Source organism: Pteropus vampyrus, unplaced genomic scaffold, assembly GCF_000151845.1.
Source record: "Pteropus vampyrus isolate Shadow unplaced genomic scaffold, Pvam_2.0 Scaffold366, whole genome shotgun sequence".
In the NCBI taxonomy this organism is placed as follows: domain Eukaryota; kingdom Metazoa; phylum Chordata; class Mammalia; order Chiroptera; family Pteropodidae; genus Pteropus; species Pteropus vampyrus.
In genome coordinates, this window is record NW_011889147.1 from 697,836 (window position 1) to 711,648 (window position 13,813).

Consider the following 13,813-nt stretch of genomic DNA (forward strand, 5'->3'; position numbering starts at 1 on the left):
TATATTCCAAGAACCTGGCATAGTGCCTGGCTCATAAGTTAGTAAGTAAATGAATCAAAAGAGAAAAGTGAGGGTGAGTGAAATGATAAGAATGTGTCAGGCTTTGTGTCCTGTATGTCTGTCATCTCTCCTCCACTGACTACGACAGACAGAGAAGAGTGTCTGAAATACAGTAAGTGATCATTAAAAACTAATTAAATAAATCAAGTAAATAAACACAAAAAGAGCTTTGACAAATCCAGCAAAGTGTTATGGCCATGAGTACGGAGGTCTCTTAGAACTCTAACATTCTAATGAGTTTTTTAAAAACTCTATTAGTACAAATTTATACAAAGTTCCCAGAAAATTTGGAAAAGAGAGGAGGGAAACTAGCATTTACTGAGGGGCTACAAATTTGTCAGGCACTTTACCTATGATATTCTATTTGTTTTTCATAATCATCCTGGGAAATTGGGACTATAAGCCCCATTTTATAGATAAAAAAAACAAAGATACAGATGCAGAGCCAAAATTTGAACGTAGGTGAGCCTAACCCCAATCCTAAGCTTTTTCTACATTGCACATTTGAACCTCAGAAAGGAACACAAGGCCCCCTTCCTTATCATTCCATTCCAATGGGGAAAATGTTCTCATACTAGCCAAGGATCAATTAGGTCATGATTCCAAAGAAAGGAGCTTTCAATGGGAGATAAAAAGCTTTGTCATCACCCCCTTTTCTTTGTGAGAAGGTTCACTTGGCTCTTCCTGTTCCTCCCATACGGCTAGAAGGGAAATTTTAGGCCCTCTCCAGCTTGGGAGGAAGTAAGCTCTCCTATGTTCTTCCCTTTCCCCAGAAGGTCAAGTGGAATCAGGTTATGATTCGAAGAAAAGATGGCAAGGAGGCAGCCACATGGGTCCACTTATCGACCGTAAGTTAGATTAGAAGGGGAAGCTTCAGGGCTTACATCCCCCACAAGTTAATTCACCAAGTTATAAGCCTGCATAGAAATTTGGAGCTAAAGTCCTAGATAGCAAAACATATGTTCCTTTGCCTGGAATGTCCTCTGGTGACATCTAATTGAGGTGACAAGGAATCAGCCAACTTTTGTTTGCCCAAAACATGACTCACAAGTTGACTTATACAAATAAAGTGAGGTGTACAACCAAATGGTACTGGGACAACTATATATTCACATGCAAAAGAATGAATTTGGACACCTACCTCCCACATACATAAAAATTAACTCAAAATGGATCAAAGATCTAAATGTAAGAGCTAAAACTATGAAACTCTTAGAAGAAAACGTACAGGTAAATCTTCATGACCTTTAACTAGGCAATAGTTTTTTTAGATATGATATCTAAAGCTAGACAACCAAAGAAAAAATAGATATATTGAACTTCATAAAATTAAAAACTTTTGTTCTTCAAAGGACACTGCCAAGAAAGCAAAAAGATAATCTGCAAAATGAGATATAAATCATATATCTGATAAAGAACTCTTACGACTCAATTATAAAAAGACAATCCAAATAAAAAGAAACAAAGGATTTAAATAGATTTTTTTTTCCCAAGAAGATATATAAATGGCCAATAAACACATGAAAAGATATTCAACATCATTAGCCATCAGGGAAATGCAAATCAATACTATAATAAGATACCACTCCGCATCTACTAGAATGGCTATAATCCAAAAGACAATAAACAAGTGTTGATGATGAGGTGGAGAAATGAGAATCTTCATACATTGCTGGTGAGAATGTAAAATGGGGCAGCCACTCTGGAAAACAGTTTGTCAGTCTTCAAAAAGTTAAACACAGACTTAAATATGACCAGCAATTCCACTCCTAGATATATACCCAAGAGAAAAGAAAACATATCTTCACACAAAAACTTGTACACAAATATTCACAGCAGTGTTATTTGTAATCGCTCCCCCCCAAGTCTTTAAAAAGAAAAAACATGTATCAAAAACAGGAATAAAGAATAGTAATAACTACATTCCTGTCAACAAGTACCTCAAACATAATAGAATTAAGCATTCTAACCAAAAAATAGAGTGGCTGAATGGATAAGAAAACAAGACTCCTACATATACTGTCTACAAGAGACTCACTTCAGGTTAAAAGACACACACAGACCAAAAAGAAGGGGATAGAAAAAGATATTGCCTTGATGGGCCTACAGGTTATTGCATTGAATGAAATGCATCGGATAGAGAAAGACAAATATCACGCGATTTCATGTGCATGTGGTATCTAAAGAACAAAATAAACAACGACAAAAGCACAAATAAACTCATAGATACAGAGAATATTTTGAGGGCTACTAGATGGTGAGGAGTTGAAGGGGACGGAGAAAAAAGGCAAAGGGATTAAGAGGTACAAATGGATAATTGCAGAATAGACATGGAGATGTAGAGTGTAGCATGGGGAAGATGGTTAATAATGTAATAAATACGTAAGAGGGAAGAGAGGAACTAGATTTAGTGGGGTGATCACTTTATGAGTTACATGGATCTGTGATCACTATGCTGTACAACTGAAACAGGTATATTATTGTATGTCAAACTATAATTGAAAAAAACTCATTGAATTGTACAATGTAAATATGAGCAACTGTCTATTATATTTCAAAAAAGCTGGAAAAATAATAATAATAATAATAGCTCCCCCCCCAAAAAAAGTCCAAAAGGCCATTTACTAATGAACAGATAAACAAAATGGAGTATACCCATACAATGGAATTTTATTTGATCATAAAAAGGAAGTACTGATACATACTAAAACAGAAATGATTCTTAAAAACATCAAGCTAAGTGAAAGCCAGATGCAAACGGCCTCATATAGTATGATTCCATTTATATGAAATGTCCATAATAAGCAAACCCATAAAGAATGAAAGTAGATTAGTGTTAGCCATGGTCTGGAGGAGAGAACAGGGAGCAACTGCTAATGGAGATGGGGTTTCTTTTTTGGAATGTTCCGGAATTAATGGTAATTGTGAAACCTTGTGATATGCTAAAAATTTATACTTGAAAAAGGTGAATTTTATTTTATGTTAATTATATCTCAATTTAAAAAGTGAGGTGCAACTGTAAAAAGGAGCTAAGTGTACACATTATAACATATGTACCATCACAGAGATATGACAAAAAAGCAATTAACTTGCAAATCACTACTGGTGTTTATTTTTATAACAAATATGAAAATCATTGAATTTTATTGCCATAAACCGAACATCAACATAAAGAAGATAGAGAGAAAAAATTAATTTGATTTCCATGAAAAACGTCAAGGATAAATATTTGCTTTCTTCCCAATATCTCAGCTTGTTAGTAGCTGAGTTTCCTAGAGCAGATATAAGAGCTTCTATGTTAGATTTGCTAACTGCAAGCAGACTTGAAAGAATTCAAGCATAAGAACCTAGCCTCAGACGTGCTGCCTTTCTCTCCCAGAAAGCTGTCACTGCTGCTGAGCATTTCACCATGATAACAACAAAGTAACAGAGTAGAACTTTCAATTACCAGTATCTCAACCTTAGAGGCTGGATGAACATTTTCTATAAGGCTTTTCTTAAATTCCCTAAATGAATATGTGTGGGTACAAATGACCAGTTTTTCCAAATAAGCACAGCTCATGTTAAGTATATTAAATCACAAGCAAACTTTGTACACATACAATGTAAGAGTGAAAATATAACACAATATTCTAGAACTATGCCAATAAATATTTGTTGAATGAATATAATGGCTAATTTTTACTAAATAATTTAGATTAAAAAATAAAGCAAATGTTAACAATAATTCTAAATCAACTTATCTTCATCATCAGAAAGTTGTTTTTTCTTGTTTTATTCCTAATGTAAAACCATATCCTTACTGATAAAACTGAAAAGTCAATGATTATTAAGAAAGATAATTAGTCCATAAGTACAAAAGATATTCAGATTAACCTAAAAAGTTATTGCCCCTCACCTTGTAAACCTTTCTGAAATAAAACTTCAGGTTGATAAAACTGCAGGAATCTGTGAAGTGATTAGTTTCTCCTGCACCCTAAAATTTATTTCAGTTAATAAACTAAGAAAAGATAATATAGTCAGTTTAACAATAAGTTGTCCACTCTCCACATTCTGGAACATTAAGACAGATCCAAACAAAGTACGATTTGCCTGACTAATCCCTATTGGAGCTCAGTGGAGAGGAAAATTCTTTCTTTAGAACATCTTAGAGCATACTAATTTACCAATGCCAAGAAGGTCAGCAATTAATTTTACATTTTCCTTCCCTTAAGCCTCTTTTAAAAACAGGAAAATTATTGATTGGTATCTAACAACTAGGGGGACTTGAAATACTATAAAGCAGTGGTCCCTAACCCCCGGGCCACGGACTGGTACCGGTCCATGGCCTGTTAAGAACCAGGCCACATGGCAGGAGGTGAGTGGCGGGCAAGCCAGCAAAGCTTCATCAGTATTTGCAGCCGCTCCCCAATGTTAACAACACCGCCTCAGCTCCACCTCTGAGATTCTCATTGGAGCACTGGTCCCTGGTGCCAAAAAGGTTGGGGACCGCTGCTATAGGATCATCAGATGAATAAAGGATGTAGAAAGTATCTTTGGAGATCACATTTCCTTTTTCAGGGCACTTCTAAAGGTATCTAAGGATAAGATTCTAGACGTTCACAATATGTGAGTGTCAGATGTCTTCCTCATTCTCCCTTACAGTAGTGTAAGCTCTTTCCATCTTCAAGGAGACACAGAGATAACTCGAGTATCACTCTTTGTATCATCATCTTTTGTTTTTTTTATTGGAAATCACACTACTCAACTCTCTTTTACTTACTCTCATTAACTCTTCCTCGATTTACTGACATCACAAAATAACACTTTTAAAGAAAATATAGTTATGTGGTCGCTGCATGGAAGGGATTTTCTAAGCATAAAAGCAATTAATTAAAAAGATTAATAGGTAGACAACATAAAATAGTTTTAAATTCTATAAATCAAAGCCATCATAAATTTAAAAAGGCATTTGCGGGGAAAATGTTCCCATATGACAAGCAAGAGTTAAGATCCTTACTATATCAAGAGTTGACATAAATCAGTGTCTGGCCAAGACAGTGCCCCCAGCATTCCCTTTCTCTTCCATACAAGAAATTGCAAAGTTCCTACAAAAAAAGAGATTACAGCTTTTTTCTCACTCGCCTCTTCTGCCTTGGTCCTTTTGCCTCCTACTTGGATGCCCTCTTTCTTCCAAGTCCTGTTAGACTGAAGATTCAGATACACAGTCAGCCCGATCTTCATTTCATATTTTCCCCAAGCCCCAGCCTCTGAAACACACTGCTTTCTACCTTGCTCTGTAGCCTGCAGGCAAGTAACAACTTGCCCCAGGCTCCAGGGATACCTTATTCAACTAACTCCAGCCAAAGCCCAGCATACTGGCTCCTACTTGGGCTGGGAGAGGCAGAAATCAATTAAACAATGATAAGAAAAAACCGAGACTCCAATATAAAAACCATCATAGAATTTATAAAGATAATTCATAGAAATCTCCAATAACTAACAAGATTTTTGATGCTTAAACACAATAATGAAAGATGTAAGTTAAGGAGGTACTATTTTTAATCTGTGATAGTAACAAAGACTTTTTAAAAAAATAATAATGCTAACACATGTATCATAAAACTGATGATGGCAGGATGGTAAGCAGATATAATCTTTCTGAAGGTGGCAATACGTTTCAAGATCATTCACAATGAGCCTGTCCTTTGACTCTGTAATTTCATTTTTAGGAACTAATATTTGGTAATCAAAAATCTAGTCAAAAGATTTAAGTATAAGACATTCATCTCTACATTTTTGTACTTGAAATATAAATATCCAACAATAACTGCAAATAAATTATGGTTCATCCACAATGTGGATTATGACGGAACCAATATAGCAAGAGCTGACCCTTCTACAGCACTAAGGACCATTCACTGTTCTATGCTTTTAACATGTATTAATTCATTTATCCTCACAACACGAATGGAACCTGTGAGCTAGGAAGATGCTAGTACCACCTCCATTTTACAGCTGAGGAATCTGAGGTACAGAGAAGTTAAGCGACTGGCTCAAGGTTACACTGTGACAGGCTCACATGCCCTCATCCCAAACTCTAGAATCTAAAAAGCTGTGAAAACCAAGTAGTCTCATAAACTTGTGGCAAGCTCATCTGTTCACAAAACCTGACCTGAACTGATGTGAAACTATGTATATGTGATGTGAAACTATGTATATATAGTCTTAATTTATCCCATGTAGAGTGAATTCATCTTACTAAAGAAAAATTAATGTTTTGGTTCCAGGGTGCTGCCCTAGACCTCACTAGAAGTGACACTGTATACACATGTTATCTTTCTATAATCTGAAAATTTCTGCATTTTAAAACACAATTATCCCCATGGGTTTCTAATAAGAAACTATAGTGAAGCTGAAATTCAAATCTAAGTGTCTGTCTGGCTCTGGAGTCTGTGCTCTTAACCACTATATATTTTCAGAGGCCATTTTAATGACATGGAAAAATACTTATAATTCAAACATTCAAGTATTTTTTAACTACATATTATGTGCCAGATACACAGAGAAATAACATTGCAATTGTGACAAGTGCTACTAAGGAAAAATATCAGGAAAGCCTAAACCCTAAGGAGGGTTTGTCCTAGGCAAAGAGATCAGAGGCAGTTTTCCCAAGAAAACATTTGATCTAAGATGTGAAGATGAGCAAGTTTAGACTAAAGTAAAAAGGGAAAAGCATACCTGGCAGAGAGAAAAGCATGTGCAAAGGCCCTGTAATAGGAAGGAAAATGGTGACAAAGGACTGAGAAAGAGCCAATGTAACTGGAAAACAAAGAACTAGGGAGCCTAGTGTAAGATAGGCTGGAGAAGAGAAAGATGCCACAGGGCCTTCCTTATAGGTGGAGTATTTGCCCTGTTTTATTTGTCCCGTTTGCCTGCGGGGTAGTCCCAGTGTAAATAACAGCACTGTCTTTTACTCTCAGAAGTATCTTGGTCTGGATGATAAAGTATATGGTCACCCAATTTATAGGCCACATTAAAGAGTTGTATCTTTAACCTAAGAGCAGTGAGAAGTCATGACTAATGGGGGTAGGAGGCTACTATAATCAAATTTTAATTTTCAAAAGATTATTCCTGCTGCAGTATAAAGAATGGATGGGAATACTGTAAGGATAGGGCTAATACCTTTATACCAGCTGAGAGACTACTACAGAGGATCCAGCAAGAGATAATGGTAGCTTGGCCTAGGCTGACAGAGGTAGGGTCAGAAATAAGTGGATGGATTTGAGATTGGTTTGAATATAAAACGAACAGACCTTGATGATGATTTGGATATAGAAGGAGAGAGAGTAGCAGGTGTCAAGGATGAGTCCAAGATTTCTGGCTCGCAAACTGGGATAGGAACACTAGAGAGTTACATGAGCTAGAAATTCAAATGCGTGAGACACCTGCATATGGATTGTAATTAGAAGCCATGGACTCAGAAGAGTGTCTAAAGCAAGGACAGAAAGCTTAGGTTCAAAACTTGTTGATGTTTCTTTCCACTCTCAGAGCCCTCCTCCAATGCATGACCACACAATTTTCCGACTGAATATTGGAGTGGTTTGGTAGTCAGACAAAAAAGAAGGTCCTCCTTAGTTGGTGATGTGAGACCAAAAGTATCAAACCACTTATAGCATGCAAATATCCCTCACTCCTAACTCTCAAGTGTTCTCTACTTACTGTTCACAAAGTAGTTTCGCCCGTGGGTTTGAGCCCACAATTTTGTGAGAAATTATAATCTGCATTTACAGATGAGAAAACTGAAGTAGACTGCTTAAATTGCCTGTCCACATAGCCAGCAAGGGCTGCTCTTATGCCATACTATCTTCTGGTATGTGCATCCACTGTGGGCAAGGAACCATAAGAAAGAGCTACCATTGAATGAGGTCGTACTATGTCCCAGGCTCTAGATGATTTTAAAAAAAAGGAAAAAGAAAAACACAGGGCAATTTCAGAAGTTTTTAGGATGGTTACTTCTTCTAAATCGCACTTACCCTTTAAGGAGTTTGCTTTAAACTTTCAAAAAGGTTCAGGTCCCAAGATGGGGTAGTGGTAAGAGGTGGAGATGAACCAGGCAGTCGGGGCCCACGCCAAGCACCAGACCCGTGGGAAACGGGGTCCCAACTGCTCCGCCCAGGAAATGCTAGGAGAAGGCGGCAAGGTTAGGCCTTCTCCCTTTGCGGCTGAGGCCACCAGACGACCCGCAGCCGGGAGGCCTAGCGGCCGGTTTGCCCGAGTGTTGCTATAGCAACGGCCGCGTCCAGCTGCGGCCCGGGACCTGGGCGCTCTCCCACGAAGGCCGCCCTCCGCTGCGATGCCCGTGACCACTTACCCCGGCCTCCGACAGGTGCGCACACTTGGCGCGAGTGGCTGCCGAGCCCGGAATGCCGCACCTGGAGAAACTTTTAGGCCGGCGTAGCAGCCGCAGGAAGGTGGACGGGGGCCTGGCGAGGACAAAGCTCCGCGCCCGGAGCAAAGCTCCCTCTCCCCACAGCGCGCCTGGCCAGGAGGCGCCCCGGGCACCAAGAGGCCCACGTGCCCCGGGGTCAATCAAAGGCGTCGCTAGGAACAGCATCTCTTAGGGACGGACCTGGGAATCCTGTCTCGGGGGCAGAGAAGCAGCCATGTTACTGGAAATTAAACTCATAATAGTGGTATCACAGTACTAAGGTGATGTCCAGGCCAATAGTCTCCCTCAGGGCCTGAGGCCTCGTCTTTCTGCCAGTTGGAGCTGGGTCTGTAAAGCTGGCACTACAGTGGGTTCAGAGCTGGCCTAAAAAAAAAAAATGGGGAAAAAAATGAACCAGATATCGGTGCTGGGAGAAGGCTTAGGGGGGTGTTTGTCCCCATAAAGGGGTCGAGAAGGCTCCTAACAGACCAAATAACAATTCTCAGAGATATATTTTAGCCAGAAACCTCAGCAGAGCCATCTGAATGTATGCTCCTGCCGCAGAGACTAGAATGCGGGCTCCAGCTGTATGCTAATGGATTTCCTGACCTGAACTAGGAATGGCCTCTGTGGACATTGGTCCCCCTCTCTAGCAGCTGTGGGGAGAAAATTCAACCCTCCTAATACTAGCTTAATTATTTGAGGCAGATGTCCTCTAAAATTTGATTGATAGCCAATAACTTGGTAGACAGCAGGTCGATTCATTTTATTGCTTGGAGGTAGGGGCACATTTAGCAACTGGTTCATTCTGTCAGGTTCATTGGAAAACTCAAAATGGCCGTGGTGGGCAACTGGTAACTACCAATTTTTGCAAATTTTCCAAGCACAAAATATCCCCACCATGTCCTGTACCATAGAACTTTGGGGTCTTGGCCAGATTTTGTCCTGGAAAAATACAGAACTATTGTCTAACAAGGGCCTGGAATAGCCCACAAGAACTTTCTCTATGCCCCTCCCCCTAACCCTGCCCAATCCAAACATGAGCGTTAGTGCTATTATGTCCAACAAAAGGAGATAAACTCTACCATCTGCTTCATTGAACTGTGGAGTGTATGGATCTGCCTTTAATCAGCAGCTCTAAAGCCTTACATTCCAGATCCTTATCAAGAAATAACTTTGAAGTGTCCACTTACCAATGTCTATCAAAAGCCTGGTTGAAAAAACCTGTAGTTACGGAGAATTGTTGAAAGGCATGCAGATGACCCCTCTTCTATATCATCTCTGGGTGGGTGAGTCCCAAACCTGACTGCGTATCAGAGGCATCTGGGGAGTTGTTTGTTTTTCCTTTATTTTGTGTTGAAATACAGACATACAAGTTACACTTTCAAAAATTCTGGTTAAATAGATCCCATTTGGAATGAAACCATTCTTAAAAGGTTTTCAAGTGAGTTCAATACAAAGCCAGGCTGGGAATCACTGATCTATATTTTATCCTGAATTAATCCAGACCATTGGAAAGCTGTGTGTTTATACTACTTTGCCTTCACCGTTGCAAAACTGAGTCAGGCTTTTCTCTTATGCCATCCACTTATCTTAAGAGATTTTTTTTTTTTTAATATTCCTCTGCATTTACTAAAGGGATTATTTGAATAATTACACTTATTACAACTGTGTAGTAGAAATCCTACCAGATCTCCCAATCTACTATTTTTCAAACTTTTTGGACCATAATCCACCAAAAGAAATATGTTTTACATTATGACCCAGTACATATGTACCTATACATTTAATAACTGAAACAAGTTTTATAAACTATTATCCAAACCACATGCTATGCACACTGATACTTATCTCTTTTAATTGCTGGTTTCCCCCCTTTTAAGTGGTTTTTGACCCCTAGATGAGTTACAAATTACATTTTTAAAATGGCAGTATAGTCAGACTTCTTTTTTTGGAAACTAACCCTGAATCCTCAGACAGGGCAACTAGGCCGCCTGGCTATGGTTGATGGCTCCAATAGTCGGTACCTGACTGGAGCCAAGCCAATCATATACCTCTCCCAGGAATTTGGATTTAGGACCAAGAGATTTCAGGTTTTCTCTAGATAGCTAACATAGAAATATAGAACATGGTAACATAGAAGATCAAGAGCTGTCCACAGACATGATTTCCCACCATATGGCCTGGAAAAAACACAGAAAGCCAGGCTGCAGGGAAAATGTGGAAATAACAGGAAGGGTGAGAAAGATTCATAAAGAGAAGAGAGACAAGACCAAAAGAGTTCTGACAGCTTTCCATCCCTGATCATAGTATTTCCTGAAATGAGCTGCATTCCTGCCTTTGAATTCCGTGTAATATTTCAAATCTTTATAATAAAGTGCCCTCTTTTGCTTAAGCTAGTTCAAGTGGCCGAGTTACTGTTATTGCAACCAAAATGAGTCTAATTATACTGATTTTATATGGCTATCATAACAAATTACCATAAATTTGGTGACTAATACATTTGCTCTATGTCCCTTAAGGAAGGTCCATGCAAGAAATGTATTTCAATCCCGGTGCTAGAAAAAAATCTTCCTTTTGAAAAACTGACATTTTCCTTAAGAAGAAAACAAACCATGAAATTGATCACATTTCCCTTTTCACCTTGGCTTCCAGGAAGGAAGGAACCAAATTTGCAGCTCAACTTTAATAACTTTGTCGAATTCTATGGCTTACATACAGGCATTACAACTTTCTCTTGTTCTCTTTCTTCCATTTTATTTATTTTTTTTTATTTTTTCACTGTATTGACTATTATCTTAAGGTGCTTCAAATATTTTGCACTTGCTGTTGCCCCTGACTATAAGGCACTGCCCCTCTACCTCCACAAGGCTGGTTCTTTTTAATTATTTAGATCTCAGCTCACTTGCCACCTCTTCAGAGAAGCCTTCCCTGATAGCTGTATCTAAAGTAGTCCTACCCCACAGCCTGTCGCATTAATCTACTGTTATCTTAGAGCACTTAACATCATCTAAAACAAATCTCATTTATTTTCTTTCTTCCCTCACCGGAAGTTAAGCTCCAAGCCAGCAGAGACCCAGCCTCTTTATTGCTTGTTCCCAGTGCCTGGGACAAGGCCTGGCACTTAGTAGCTATTTAATAAAAATTGTGGCGTTAGCAAATGGAAGAATGAATGGGAGAAAAGGAGGGAACAAGGAAGGAAGGGAGGGAGGGTAGGAAGGAGACTTTGTAGAAACCAGTGAAATATAGATGGATAGATAAATAAATAGGTAGACTGACAAATATTCATTTACAGTATACAAATATCACTAACATTTGTAGAGAGAAAGCAGAGAAAACATACAAAGAAGTAAAACAGCTCCCTAAAGTATGTACATAGAGGTACTAGCTTTTCTTGGGAAACCTTGATGTAAAAGTCTTAGACAAAAAATTTTTTTGAAGTTTTCTTAATGTAGGTTCAAGATACCTACACTAAATATTATGGCTAGTTACCATAGCTAAAGCCATCATTCTCAGTGAGATAACGGATTAAAACACCATAACCACCAACATGACAAACTCTTGATGCTGTCAAGGGCACTCAATCTATTGCAGGGGTCATTACCGTACACACAATAATCTGCTCTCATTCTATTTCTGTAATTATTAATGTTACCACTGGCAACAAGTGTTATATGCTGTTGACTTAAATATCCCATGGTAACGTCATTGTTACAATACAATATCAAGTTGCTTGACACTTAAGGAAGAGAGATCAAAATTGAAGTTTGTCAATATAACAAAACATAGACACAACTAGTACAGTTTGTTCCAGGGTTTGTTAACCCTGTTGGTAAAAACATCAAAGTTTGGCAAGGAAAGAGATGGACCTCAGTTTTTTTAAGTCAGAAAGCAGTTGATTTATGCATTAATTAAAATGTATCTGTTAGGCAAAAGATTTTTAAGAGATTCTACACATCGCAAAAATATAACACCATAATTTTTCTGTTCTAGAAGATAAGTTCAGAGATGTTTAGGTCATGTGTTATATTAAAATTTCTTAAATGTGGTCATGTCTTTGAAAAGTATGTAATACAAAATATAACTTTCCCCCAATAGATCTGTCTTTTATTACTGGTAGGTTCTACCAGGTTTATGCAAGTCTTCCTTCTTTTCTCCTACCTCAACAAAAATAAAACTGTACTTTATTCCCACAGCTTGAAGTAAAATAAATATTTGGTGATTAATTCAGTTTGTCTGATCAACTATGGATGTCTGACCTAGCCTCCTTGTCCAATAAAACTATTTAGATGTCAGGTTAGTGCACAAAAAAACTAAATCGTTTCATGGACTGGAAGACTTGAGATTAAGATGGCAATATTCCCCTAGCTGGTCTACAAAGTGAATTCAACCCTTCTTTAAATAAATATACCATAATAAAAGTTAAAATATATATAAGTATTTGAGTAAGTATAAAAGTAGTATAACCTTTTAACACAAAGTTTAGAGAAAAGACAGAAAAGTTACCTGTAATGCTATTACCCTAATACAGGCACTGGCAACATTTTAATATATGTGTAGCTTTTTCTTTTATTTTATATATAATTCTGTGTGCTTTTTTTAAAATTTAGCATCATTTCCTAAGTATTTTCCATGTTGCTATTATAGATGAAACATCACATACCTCATATTTCATTTGGTAAAATTCTTTGTCCCCTTCCCCACAAGAACAGTGCAACGGACACCCACATATCCTTCATCTAGATTTAACAGTTAACTTTTTGCCATGTTTATTTCTCTGTAATAGTATAATACATAATTTTTCTGAACCTTCAAGAGTTAGTCCCTTCTTCCCTAAATACTTTAGTGCACTCCTCCTAAGAACAAGGCCATTCTCCAATTAAGAACCAAGTATTATATTTAGTTGTGCTTTTTCTTTCTATATTATACACTTAAAGGTTCTTAAGAATGACATTTTGTCTTAAAGTTAACTGATAGAACTTCAATGTCCAGTCTAGGCCTTTCAACTGCTGGTGAAAACCAGCCCAGTCTAACTACCACTAAAGATTAAACAATCTTACCCTCCTGTCCGGTGTGGAGACTGCATGAAAATTCATAATAACAAAAAACAGAGCAGGCTTGTTCAATGAGCCTTAGAAATGTTATTCATACAAAAGCATCTTTTAAGAGGACTATGCTTCAAAGAGTACATCTATAAAATGTAATCTAATGTGCAAATCTGTTTACCTGTCTTAATAATTTATTTCTCTTTTGACAGTTATTTAAACTGGCATCTCTGCTTTCTGAAATACTTGAGAGGTTTCTCAAGTCAGAAGAGGAGCTTTGGAATTCTTTTCTCCCTTT